This window comes from Ambystoma mexicanum, chromosome 3q (assembly GCF_040938575.1).
Source record: "Ambystoma mexicanum isolate Mex_15411 chromosome 3q, UKY_AmexF1_1, whole genome shotgun sequence".
Classification (NCBI taxonomy): domain Eukaryota; kingdom Metazoa; phylum Chordata; class Amphibia; order Caudata; family Ambystomatidae; genus Ambystoma; species Ambystoma mexicanum.
In genome coordinates this window covers 910,222,480-910,234,855 of record NC_090926.1, presented here as the reverse complement: position 1 = coordinate 910,234,855, position 12,376 = coordinate 910,222,480, and positions in this window count along the sequence as shown.

The following is a 12,376-nucleotide window of genomic DNA, read 5'->3' as shown; positions in this document are numbered from 1 at the left end:
GCAGTTCCTACCTCTGAGTATTAGAGTCCAGACAGTAATAAGGGAATGTTGCAGTGCTTTCGCAAACGATACTTATTATCGGTCCTGTCTGCGCTTTGCGTGCGTGCCTATCTGATTTCCAGCATTAAAACCAACCCCCTGTCCTCGTCTGACCCTGGCGAAGGCATAACATTGATTCCCTCTGTATACAGCACCTGATGTGCTTAATAGGTCCTCGCTGTTCTGCCCTCACAAGTCGCGCGTTTCACAATTGCCGAGCTAAAAACGGCCCCCATGTCGAATTTGGTAGCCCTCCAGAAGGACGAAAAGGCCCAATGCACTCGTGTGATGGATTCATGGCTAATAAAGACCTCGCGGGGGTTTTTCCCTTGGCCGGCAGATCCCATCAGACGTGGCTGCCACTTTGTGAAGACGCCACGCTTCAGTGCTCCTCATTTCCTGGTGGAGTTTGTTGTGGAAAATGTTCGGCTTCGGTCTGCGCTTTTTCTGAGCTCAAATTAAAATCATGAGTTCCCGGTTTATTTATTTTGAGGGAAATGTAACTGTTAGCCAAAAAAAGGAGCGTGCGTAGAACGTGTGTAGTCTTCATTTCAGTATAATTTCTACTTGTGCTGCTTTTTATGCTGCGCAAGCAGGGTGGGACTGGGACATGACATTGTCTCAGGCACCAATGAAAAAGTGGCCCACAGTTGGAAATGGCAATTCATTCCTTTTGTGACACTATGTTTGATTATTACGAAAGGGGGAGTTTTTTGATAAAATGTAATGCAAACGGTGGCATGTATAGAATATTTATTCGGGATTAGCATAATTGACCTAAAAACATTTGATAGAATTTTTTGGACCTTTTTTCAGTCAAATTTAATTAAATATATATGTGGGTGGGTAAGGGTATAGACGAGGTTGCGGTGAAGCTGGGGAGTCGCATGGGGTATCCCCCGCATTTTAGACTGAAAAAATGATCAAATAAATACAATCAAATGTGATTAGGTCAAATGTTTTAGGTCAAATAGACCCAAATCTATTTATTCAGCAATGACGGTCAAAACTACTACCTCCATAGTGAAGTAACTCATCAAATGGCCCACATTGACCAAAAAAATGGCCCACTTTGACCAAAGAAAGCTGGGCCATGCCAGCATTTTGCGTTGTTGGTTCCGGCATTGCCCTATAGGCCAGGCTGAGCGCAAGCCCAATGGGTAAACGATACAGTAGTGTAGGAAAATGTGCAGTGTATTGATCGAAAGCATTACAGCGGCAGTGAATGTCATGGTTTGTCGTCCACTAACGCCAACGAGGCATGAGATTGATGTACTTTGTATGTCGTAATCATGGGAAGACAGGCTGCACAAATCCTGACGCACTCCTTGTATAGAGTAGGTGCACGTGCAAGAGTGGCGGGGCGAGGTCCGTATGTGATCCTAGGACGTTAGATTGATTCGGGCTTACCACTGGTCATTGACATTACATTTGTACTGCCAACTGATATACAACTCCTGATTGGCTGATGATATTCAGCAGTGATGGAAGTGAAAAAAGCCATCTAGTGGTGCTCTGCCTGTATACAAAAATGAGGGAGTGGGATGGCGGGACAGGTGGGAGCGGGGGAGGAGGGGAGCGGGGATCATGGGGAATGGGGTGGGCAGTTCGGGGCTTGACCTTTGGTTTGCAATGTTCAATGGATCTTTTTGTAATGTGTCCAGACTAGACTTTGGCTGGAATAATAAACTAATGGCACTAGATTCATACCGGACAGAAATATCAAAACAATATATTCATGAATGGAAAATCGTTGATACAACTGTGCATGCAAATTAAGCAAGATACCACTTGACACACACATCTTTAGAACACGTCTATTAGTGTTATCTGAAACACACAATTGCAAATATGATTTCAACGTATTTTGATTGGCAATAACATGAGCACTGTGTAGGGATCGTTACATTGTCAGTAGGTAAAATTAATTTTCGTACATGAATAGTTAAGGTAGTTAATCCATCTATGACAGGTGACAGTTTAATGTTAATTATAAATGACTGTATCTTGTGTTTTGGGCGGGAAGGATGAGCCGGTAGTGGCTAGAAATGGCCATGGGCACCAAAATGACGTGGCAGTAAATGGATTGGTAAATAGCAAAACCACACTATCAAATTGTGTGTCCCTCCTCACAGGGCATCTCCTTCCTAGCTTTGCTTAAGAGTAATATTTTCAGTTTACAAGCCCCACCTAATAGCCAAAACTAAAAATGGACTGAAATAAAGCAACAGTACAAGCAAAGCTCTGTGGTTAGGTGTCCGTCGGGACTTCACCCCTCTGTACATTGGCTGTTCTGTAGAGTCACTCTCCTCTGGTCCTTGACTCCCTTATGAGCTGCACATCTGGTCCATCCCTTGACTGGTCCTTGACACCCTGGTGAGTCTTTGTCCAAAACTGAAGGAAAAGGCTTCAATTTTCTGCATGCTGTCTCTCTTTAAAGTGCACTTTGAAATCCTCAAATTGCCCCGCTTGCATGGTGTTTCAATGAAATCAAGTTTTGCCAGTGGTTTGAGAAATATAAGTTAAGAATAGCCACTTCAAAATCACTGTACCTCCCACCCTGATTAAATGTACATTGCGGCACAAACATGTGCACCGAAAAGCACAGGTTACAAAATGGAACGTATGTCATCTGGACGCATGTATATACACTATATTTCCCTAAACACCAAACTAACCCACAACAGATAAACCAACACAACTATCCACACTCCTTAAGCACCACTCTGACAGACTCACATACACAAACAATCATTTTAGTAACCTGATGTGCACATTAACTTTTGTATCAGACCACACACAAAATATCTAAAACCTACATTGCATAGAGCCGAATCTTCGGATCTGCACACATCAACATTGTAACAAAGCAATCTTGCTCTGGTCCCCTGCTACTGCATTAGTGTCCTACCCCAGCTCCTTGAAAGTGAAAAAATGGCAGCAGGTGTGCAATAAAAGATGCAATAAAATAGGATACCAGTGCATTGCTTTCTCCTGTGGGCAGTACTGTGCCTGGAGAGAAAATGATTGTTGGCTCTTCCACAGTTAGTGTACCAAAGATTCTAGTGTTGCAGACTGACTGGTTGCTGAGACTATATATTTGCCTTTAAAATCAAGTGATACAGGAGTGAGATAGTGCAGTGTACCAAGAGTGAAATTCCAGTTTATATCCCTTGAGTCCACTAACAAAGGAGCATGAGCGTACCCTATTTTCTTCCTATGAATTAAATCTGCCTATTTTTCAAATAGTGTCATTAAGTTCAATAAGCAGTTCATTTTTCGGTGTAGTCAGACTGTGATTAAATAATTGACAAGGATCACCGACTTGGCAAATCAGTGACACAAGGATTTTCACCCACTCTGCAAATTTGACCACATACCTTCCAAGCTTTACTTGGTACAGATATTTAAGTTTTGGAATTCAAAGCCAAACGTAATACTGTCTTATAGAGTTTACTTATGAAAATTGCATAGTAAAGCCACATGGCAACATGTAAATCCTTATAGCAACATGTAAAACCAAAAGAATATAATGCAAACCTGAAAAATCTATTTAACCCCACTGTGCTTTTAGTTATTTAATCCGTTAGGTGTGGAGAACGAGGAGGACGTGGAGCTCTGGCTGGCCTGCGTTACAGCTTTTCCCCACCAGGGAGCCCCGGCAGTGTGTCAATCTCTCCCCAGAGCTCCAGGACGGTCGGGTGTGATATCCCCAGCTTTGGGCACCTGTCTCCCTTGTTGGTCGACCATCCCAGAGATTAGAGGTGGTCCCAGGGAGCACCGGCAGGGACCCCATCCCTCCCTGGAGGGACAACCTAAACGCAGACCAGCCAGAACTCCCGGATGGTCGGGGTGATGTCCCCAGCCTTTGGCGCCTGTCTCTCAAATTGGGAGACCACACCAAGTCCAGCGGTGTTCGCGGTGAACCCCGGCAGTGTGCCCATCCCTTCATGGAGGGAAAAACTGTAATGCAGGCCAGCCAGAGCTCCAAGACGGTCGGGGCTGCTGCCTCCGGGCTTGGCCACCTGTCTCCCATTTTGATCAACCGGCCCCAATTTCAGCGGTGCCCCCATGGATCCCTCCCAAAGGGGGAAAGCTGTAATGCAGCCCAGCCAGAGCTCCAGGACGGCCAAGGGTGCTGCCCCCAACTTTGAGCGCCTATATCCAGTGTGGGTCGACCGTCCACAAGTCGAGCAATAGTCCTAGGGAGCCCCAACAACATCCGCATCCCTCCCCTGACGGAAAAGCTGTAATGCAGCACAGCCAGAGCTCCAGGACAGCAGGGGTGCAGCCCCCAGCCTTCAGTGCCTGTTTCCTATGTTGGGCGACCATCCCAAATCCAGCGACAGCCCCAGTGAGCCCCGGCACAGTACCCATCCCTTCTCGGAGGGAAAAGCTGTAATGCAGGCCAGCCATAGCTCCAGGAAGCTCGGGGCTGTTGTCCCCTACCTTGGGTGCCTGTTTCCCATGAGGGTCAACTATCTTGAAGTCCATTGGTGGTCCCAGGAAGCCGGCAGTGTGCCAATGTCTCCCTGGAAAGAAAAGCTGCAACACGGCATGGCCAGAGCAACAAGACCTCCGGGGGGATGTACCTGGCCTTCGGTGCCTGTCTTCCTTGTTGGTCGACCATCCCCAAATTTAGCGGTGGTCCCAGGGAGCCATGACAGAGTCCCCGTCTCTCCCTGGAGTTAGCCCCAGCAGGGTGCCCATCCATTTCTGGAGGTTAAACCTGTAACGCAGTACAGCCAGAACTGCAGGATGGTCGAGGTGATGTCACCAGCGTTTTGGCACCTGTCTCCCATGTTGGCCGACTGTCCCCAAGTCCAGCGGATGTCCCTGTGAGCCCCGGCAGGGTACCCATTCCTTCTGGAAGGAGAAAAGCTGTAACGCAGTCCAGCCAGAGGTCTCGGAGGTTCGGACGTGATGTCCCCTGCCTTGGGCACCTGTTTCCCACGTGGGTCGACTGGCCCCATGTCCACCGGTGGTCCCAGAGAGCCCTGGCAGTGTGCCGTTCCCTCTCTGGGGAGAAAAGCTGTAACACACCACAGCCAGAGCAACAGGACTGCTGGGCATAATGTCCCCAGCCTTGAGCGCCTGTCTCCCTTGTTGGTCGACCATCCCCAAGATTAGCGGTGGTCCCAAGGAGCTCTGACAGGGTCCTCATCAATCCCTAGAGGGAAACCCTGTAATGCATGACAGCCAGAACGTCTGGATATTATGTTATGTTATGTTGCCTAAATTTGTAAAGCGCACGGTCGCCCAGAGGCATCATGGCGCTGGTGAGGAAGCTGCTCGCTGATGTCCCCTTTTGCACCTGTCTCCCACGTTGGGCGACCATCCCCAAGTCCAATCGAGGTCCCATTGAGCCCCACCAGGGTGCCCATCCCTTGCCAAAGGGAAAACCTGTAATGTAGGCCAGCCAGTAATCTAGGATGGTCGTTGGTGAGGTCCATGGCCTTTGGCACCTGTCTCCCATGTTGGGCAACTATCCCCAAATCAAGCGGTGGTCCCAGTGAGCACCAGCAGGGTGCTTATCCCTTCCCAGGAGGAAAGCCTGTTATGCAGGACAGCCAGAAATCCAGGATGGTCATGGGTGAGGTCCCCGGCCTTTGTTGCCTGTCTCCCATGCTTGGCAACCATCCCCAGGTCCAGCGGGGGTCCAGGGGAGCCCAGGCAGGGTGCCTATCCCTTCCTAGAGGGAAAACCAGTAATACAGGCCAGCCAGAACTTTAGAATTCTCAGAGGAGTTGTCCCCAGCCTTTGACGCCTGTCTCCCATGTTGGGCAACTATCCCCAAGTCCAGCGGTGGTCCCAGTAAACCCCAGCAGGGGGCCCATCCCTTCCTGGAGGAAAAATCTGTAACACAGGCCAGCATAGTTCCTGGGCGGAAAGTTATGATGTACCCAGCCTTGGGCGCCTGTTTCCCATGTGGGTTGACTGTCCCCAAGTCCAGCATTGGTCCCAGGGAGCCCCAGCAGTGTGCCCATTTCTTCCGAGAGGGAAAAGCTGGAACGCAGACCAGCCAGAGCTCCAGGACAGTCTGGGGTACTGCCTCTGGGCTTGGGCACCTGACTCCCTTGTTGGTCGACTGTCCCCAAGTTCAGCGGCGGTCCCAGGGAACCCCAACAGGGTCCCCATCCCTCCCTGGAGGGAAGAGCTGTAACACAGCCTAGCTAGTGCTCCAGGACAGAAGGTGGTAATGTCCCCAGCCTTGGGCACCTGTCTCCCATGTGGGTTGACTGCCCCAAGGTCCAGCTGCGGTCCCGGGAAGCCCTGGAAGCATCCTTTACAACGTTTATCTCCGTGAAGGGATGGGGACCCTGCCGTGTCTCCTTGGGACAGCCACTGAGCTTGGGTGCCATCCACCCAAATGGGAGACAGGCACTCAAGGCCGGGGACATCCCTCCAACTGTCTTGACTTCTAGCTCGGCTGTGTTACAGATTTTCCCTCCAAGTAGGGATGGGTATCCTGCCGGTGCTCCCTGGGACTGCCACTGGACTTGGGGACGATCGACCCACATGGAAGGCAGGCACATCACCCCTGACTGTGCTGGAGCTCTGGCTGCACTGCGTTAGGGTTTTTCACCCCGGGGAGGGATGAGAACCTTGCTGGCGTGACCTAGGACTGCCGCTGGGCTTGGGGACAGTAGACTCACATGGGAGACAGGAGCCCAAGGCCAGGGACAGTACCCCCAGCAGTCCTGGACATCTGGCTGGGCTGTGATAGACTGACCACAAAAGTGATGGGTGGAAGGTTTCAAATTAATCTAAACCACTGGCAATTGCTCTGGGCAACCTTCCAAACCACTGTTTTTTAGCCCGTCAGCGCCATTGCAAAAGGGGACCAGCCATGTGCAAATCAGTCAGCAGCTGCCGCCACCGAAGGTAGCAGCCCAGCCCGAACTGCTGGGCCAGGTCCCCTCTGCACAGAAAACCAAGCAACCCCAGACATGTTTCGGCCTTGTTGGACCTCCTCAGTGAGGTGCAGCCTGGTTCCCTGTGGCGCAGCGAGCAAGGGACCCACGTCTGGGCATACCCTTTCTCACAAGGAGAAACAAACTGACCACAAAAGTGATGGGTGGAAGGTTTCGAATTAATCTAAACCACTGGCAATTGCTCTGGGCAACCTTCCAGGGCCAAGCCTGATTTGCATATGGTTTTTCCCCTTCTGTAATGGCTTGGCAGGCTGAAAAACGATGGTCTGGAGGGTTGCCCAGAGCTTTGCCCGTGGTTATGATTAATTCAAAACCTTCCAGCCATCACCTTTCTGTTTTACTAAAGTCACCCCGAGTGGGACGGGTATGCCCAGACGTGGGACCCGAGTCTGCCGGGCCTAGAGACCCAAGCTGCTCCTCACTGATGACGCCCAAAAAGGCTGAAACATGTCTGGGGATGCTTGTGGTCTCGTGCAGAAGGGATGTGACCTAGCAGTTCGGGCTGGACTGCCCCTTTTGGGTAGGACCAAGCCTGATTTGCATATGGTTTTTCCCCTTCTGTAATGGCTTGGCAGGCTGAAAAACGATGGTCTGGAGGGTTGCCCAGAGCTTTGCACGTGGTTATGATTAATTCGAAACCTTCCAGCCATCACCTTTCTGTTTTGCTAAAGTCACCCCAAGTGGGACGGGTATGCCCAGACGTGGGTCCCGAGTCTGCCGGGCCTAGAGACCCAAGCTACTCCTCACTGATGACGCCCAAAAAGGCTGAAACATGTCTGGGGATGCTTGTGGTCTTGTGCAGAAGGGATGTGACCTAGCAGTTCGGGCTGGTCTGCCCCTTTTGGGGTAGGACCAAGCCTGATTTGCATATGGTTTTTCCCCTTCTGTAATGGCTTGGCAGGCTGAAAAACGATGGTCTGGAGGGTTGCCCAGAGCTTTGCCCGTGGTTATGATTAATTCAAAACCTTCCAGCCATCACCTTTCAGGTTTGCTAAAGTCACCCCGAGTGGGACGGGTATGCCCAGACGTGGGTCCCGAGTCTGCCGGGCCTAGAGACCCCAGCTACTCCTCACTGATGACGCCCAAAAAGGCTGAAACATGTCTCGGGATGCTTGTGGTCTCATGCAGAAGGGATGTGACCTAGCAGTTCGGGCTGGACTGCCCCTTTTGGGGTAGGACCAAGCCTGATTTGCATATGGTTTTTCCCCTTCTGTAATGGCTTGGCAGGCTGAAAAACGATGGTCTGGAGGGTTGCCCAGAGCTTTGCCCGTGGTTATGATTAATTCAAAACCTTCCAGCCATCACCTTTCAGGTTTGCTAAAGTCACCCCGAGTGGGACGGGTATGCCCAGACGTGGGTCCCGAGTCTGCCGGGCCTAGAGACCCCAGCTACTCCTCACTGATGACGCCCAAAAAGGCTGAAACATGTCTCGGGATGCTTATGGTCTCATGCAGAAGGGATGTGACCTAGCAGTTCGGGCTGGACTGCCCCTTTTGGGGTAGGACCAAGCCTGATTTGCATATGGTTTTTCCCCTTCTGTAATGGCTTGGCAGGCTGAAAAACGATGGTCTGGAGGGTTGCCCAGAGCTTTGCCCGTGGTTATGATTAATTCAAAACCTTCCAGCCATCACCTTTCTGTTGGGCTGTGATAGAGCCTTTCCCTCCGGGACAGGATGGGCACCCTGCTGGGGTTCCCTGGGACTGCTGCTGGACTTATGTATGGTCGACCCATATTGGAGAAAGGTGCCCAATGCCAGGGGCAGCACCACCAGCCCTTGTAGAGCTCTGGCCATGCCACATTAAAGATTTCCCTCTGGGGAGGGATGGTGACCACACTGGGGCTCCCTGGGAAAGCCGCTGGGCTTGCAGGCGGTCGCTCCACATGAATCAAGGAGCGGGACAGGGAGACAGCCTAGAAGCGGCAAATTGACGAGGCAAAACTAGTGGAAAAGAAACTAAATAAGGTTGTCATTCAAACACCAGTGAAGGCACCGGCTCAGGGGGAATGGACAGGAGATACTCACAAATTGGGAATGCCACAAGTGCAGCATTATGGACTGTAGGAGGACAGGGACAATGGGGTGGGGGGACAGTACCCCAACCCACATTGGCAGTATGAAGGAGCAGCAAGGGGAAAAGGAGGATTTCGAGGAGCAAGAGCAAGAGGCTTTGGGGGGATAGGGCCTCAGGGAGGAGGATTGGGGCCATCACAGTGCTGGTGTTGCAGGAAATGGGGGCATTCTGCAAGGGAGTGCAGGAACAGGCCTGGGATGAGATTAATTATGGGCCATCACCTCCAGGGCAGGGATTCCAAGGGCCTTAAGGAAGGAGACAACATCAATTTGGCAAGGGGGTCAAAATCAGTTCCCTTATGGGGCTGACATGCAAGGGCAACATGGGCAACAACTACAGCAGGGTAAGGGAACACAGTTTAACAGAATGCAGGGCACCCCATTCCAAGGAGTTACAATGACAGGGTTGGCCCTTTTTGATTCCCCAGGACAAATACATATTCTGATTAGGACAGCCCACAGAAAGCACTTTCATGTCCAATCCTATTGATAACCGCACACCCTGAAGAGGAGCCCTTGGTGGAAGAGGAAATAGGAAACAGGCCATTTATATTTATGGTAAATTCAGGTGCAGCCAAATCATGCATCATGGAGGGCAACTTTCCATTATCAGGTAAAATCTCTTTACATGTAGGGATTCTCTGGGGCTATTTCTACAGTTCCATAGACTTAGGAGCTGTATAGGGAAGGTATGGGGGAGGTAGTACGAGCCCTTGTTATAGTCAGAGATTTCCCCAGTGATCTTGTTGGGTAGGGATCTGCTCAGTACAATATATATAATTAGATTATTCACTATTCACAGATCAAGGGGTAGTGTGTTCCACTCCAAGGATGTGGGTAGCTGGAGCAATGGTAATAATCAATGCAATATCAAGGGAGTCAGTAGTACATGGGGCTCCTGTGATCCCAGATGTATATATTTTTAATGGTATTAAGGTATTATTAAATGCAGTGCCTCAAATTGCGACAAAGTGTTGGCAAGTACCTACAGATTTTATTTTCCGACCCATGGTGCCACACGAGATGGCGGCAGGGACAATATTGTCATTAGATTTACAAGGACTACTAGTGTGATAAAAAGAGTAATCCTGATTGGAACAGACCAGGACGTGTGAGAGTGGCACACAATATTATGTATCAACCCGACAGTGTATTTAAAGAAAATGACTGATGAGGAGATACTTGAGGACAGTGAACAAAATGGGGAGATTATTTTGGAAATCTGCATCCCCTGTGATATCATGGTTCAGTATAGGGAGGTACAGTGCCCCCTGATGGTAGTGGTAAATCAGACATTTTTATTTTTTGAAGGGGACATGTGATATGTGCCAGCATAAGTATGGACTGATAATCCACATGATGTTGGGTTAATGAGAGCTGTGACCCCAGTAGAGATTACATTGAAGTCAGGTGCTTAGCACAAATCATCCAGTATGTGGATGATCGGTTGGTATTTAGTGAAATTAAACATCAGTACAGGAGGGATTTGGTTGCATTATTGTAATTGCTGGCTCACAAACGGTATAAGGCAGATGAAAAGAAGCAACAATACTGGCAACAGGAGGGACTATACTTGGGACAATTCATTTTTGTAATGGGGAAAGAATGATCAGATAGGTTGCAGCAGTACGCACTGCCCCTAGGCTCAGTACTGTGAAGGAAATGCAGCAGTTATTTTGGGCTTATGTAATTATTGTAGTGCATAGATCCTAGACTACACTGTCTACACAAGGCCACTGTTACAAAGTCTCAGGGAAGGACAGAGGACCTAAAAGTACATTTTAATAAAGTCCACAAAATGACTAGACAATTTGAGGACTTCAGCTGGTTGCACGGCCCCCAGTGCTTGAATGTCCGTTCTGTGGAGGGTTTTGACCCATGTGGAATCATTAGACGGGGTAAATGTGGGGATTAAGCTGTCGCTGGCCATCATTTTACCCCAGAACAAAAATAAATCATTGGAGTGGGTAAAGATGGGGATGCGCTGTCGCCGCCCATCATTTCATCCCAGAATCCAGGAGAGCTGCGCAGTTGTGCGCACATCAAAATGGGTTGCCAAAGGAAAAACAGTAGCGCCGGTTAGCTCAAAACAGCGCTTCAAAAACCACCCTGTTTTCCCTGAATGCAAGCTTCAAATGCCCATTTTAAACATTGCACATATGCAAAATGTTCACTGAACACCAGCAGACATTTGGCAGAAGGAAATTTTGTGTGCATACTAAATCTGGGAAGATGAAGAGCCCAAAACAATGTTTATAACAAGACTGGCTGAGCTGTGGATTTCAGCAGTTTAAGTAAATGTGGACTGAAAGACACTAAATGTTTAAAAGAAATTAGTGACCTATTTCTGAGTGTCACATAGGTTGCAATTGTTTAAATGTCATAGTTTTAAACTTAGAATCAGCATTCTAGCTGCATATGTAAAATTGTTAGTTGTATTTGATTGCAGAAAACTGGGGAACAGAAATGACATGTAGCTAAAAACTGGCTTAAAGAGATTCCAATTTTGCCTGGCAACTACCCCCCATCAGGAGTGAAACTTGAGTCACAGCTGTATTCCCAGGCCTATCTGCATTTTGCTGGCCACACTAAGGATATGCCATCTCTCTGATAATTGAATTAAGGGGAGCCCCCACAGAATACAGGAGCTCTGAACAAAGCCCTGTCCTAACTCAGGCAAATGTTTTATTGGCGGGAGTCGTAAATGGAGCTTCCTCCTGGAAGGAAAGGGGAGGGGCACTGCCTGTGAGAGCAAGCTGGCTTGGCAGAACTGGAAAAACCAGAAATTCAACCTTGTGCTGGGGGGAAACCACACCCCTTTGGGGCCAGAACATAACTCTAAAAAGATGGATCATTCATAGAGCGGACATGTGAAAATTTTATAAATGATACCATAATTCATGTGATTTTTCTGCCCACATTTTAAGAGGTTTTTAGAACCGGTGGTATGTTCAGGGGGGTTTTAGCGGAAAAGAGGATATTACTCTAAATGTATGCATGTTAAAAATCTGACACTTCATCAATTAATGTCCATACTCCTTGCGCACATGTGTGTAAATTTGGGTTAATGTCCGATATTGCAAAATCAGTTAAAAAGTGAAATATGTGCCATTTCTGAATGCAAGCCCCCAGGAAGAGCAGAGTTTGAACAGGGGATACCTCCTGTGATATGTGAGGGGTGCATGTAATTTTAAACAAATGTGTACCTGTGCAAATATGTCTTTTTTTATCAAATATAGATTATGTGCAATTTGACAGGGGAGTGTCCTCTCTACAAGCCATAAAATGACATCGCTCTGACTCACAGTTCCTTCCCCAATCATGGGAGAG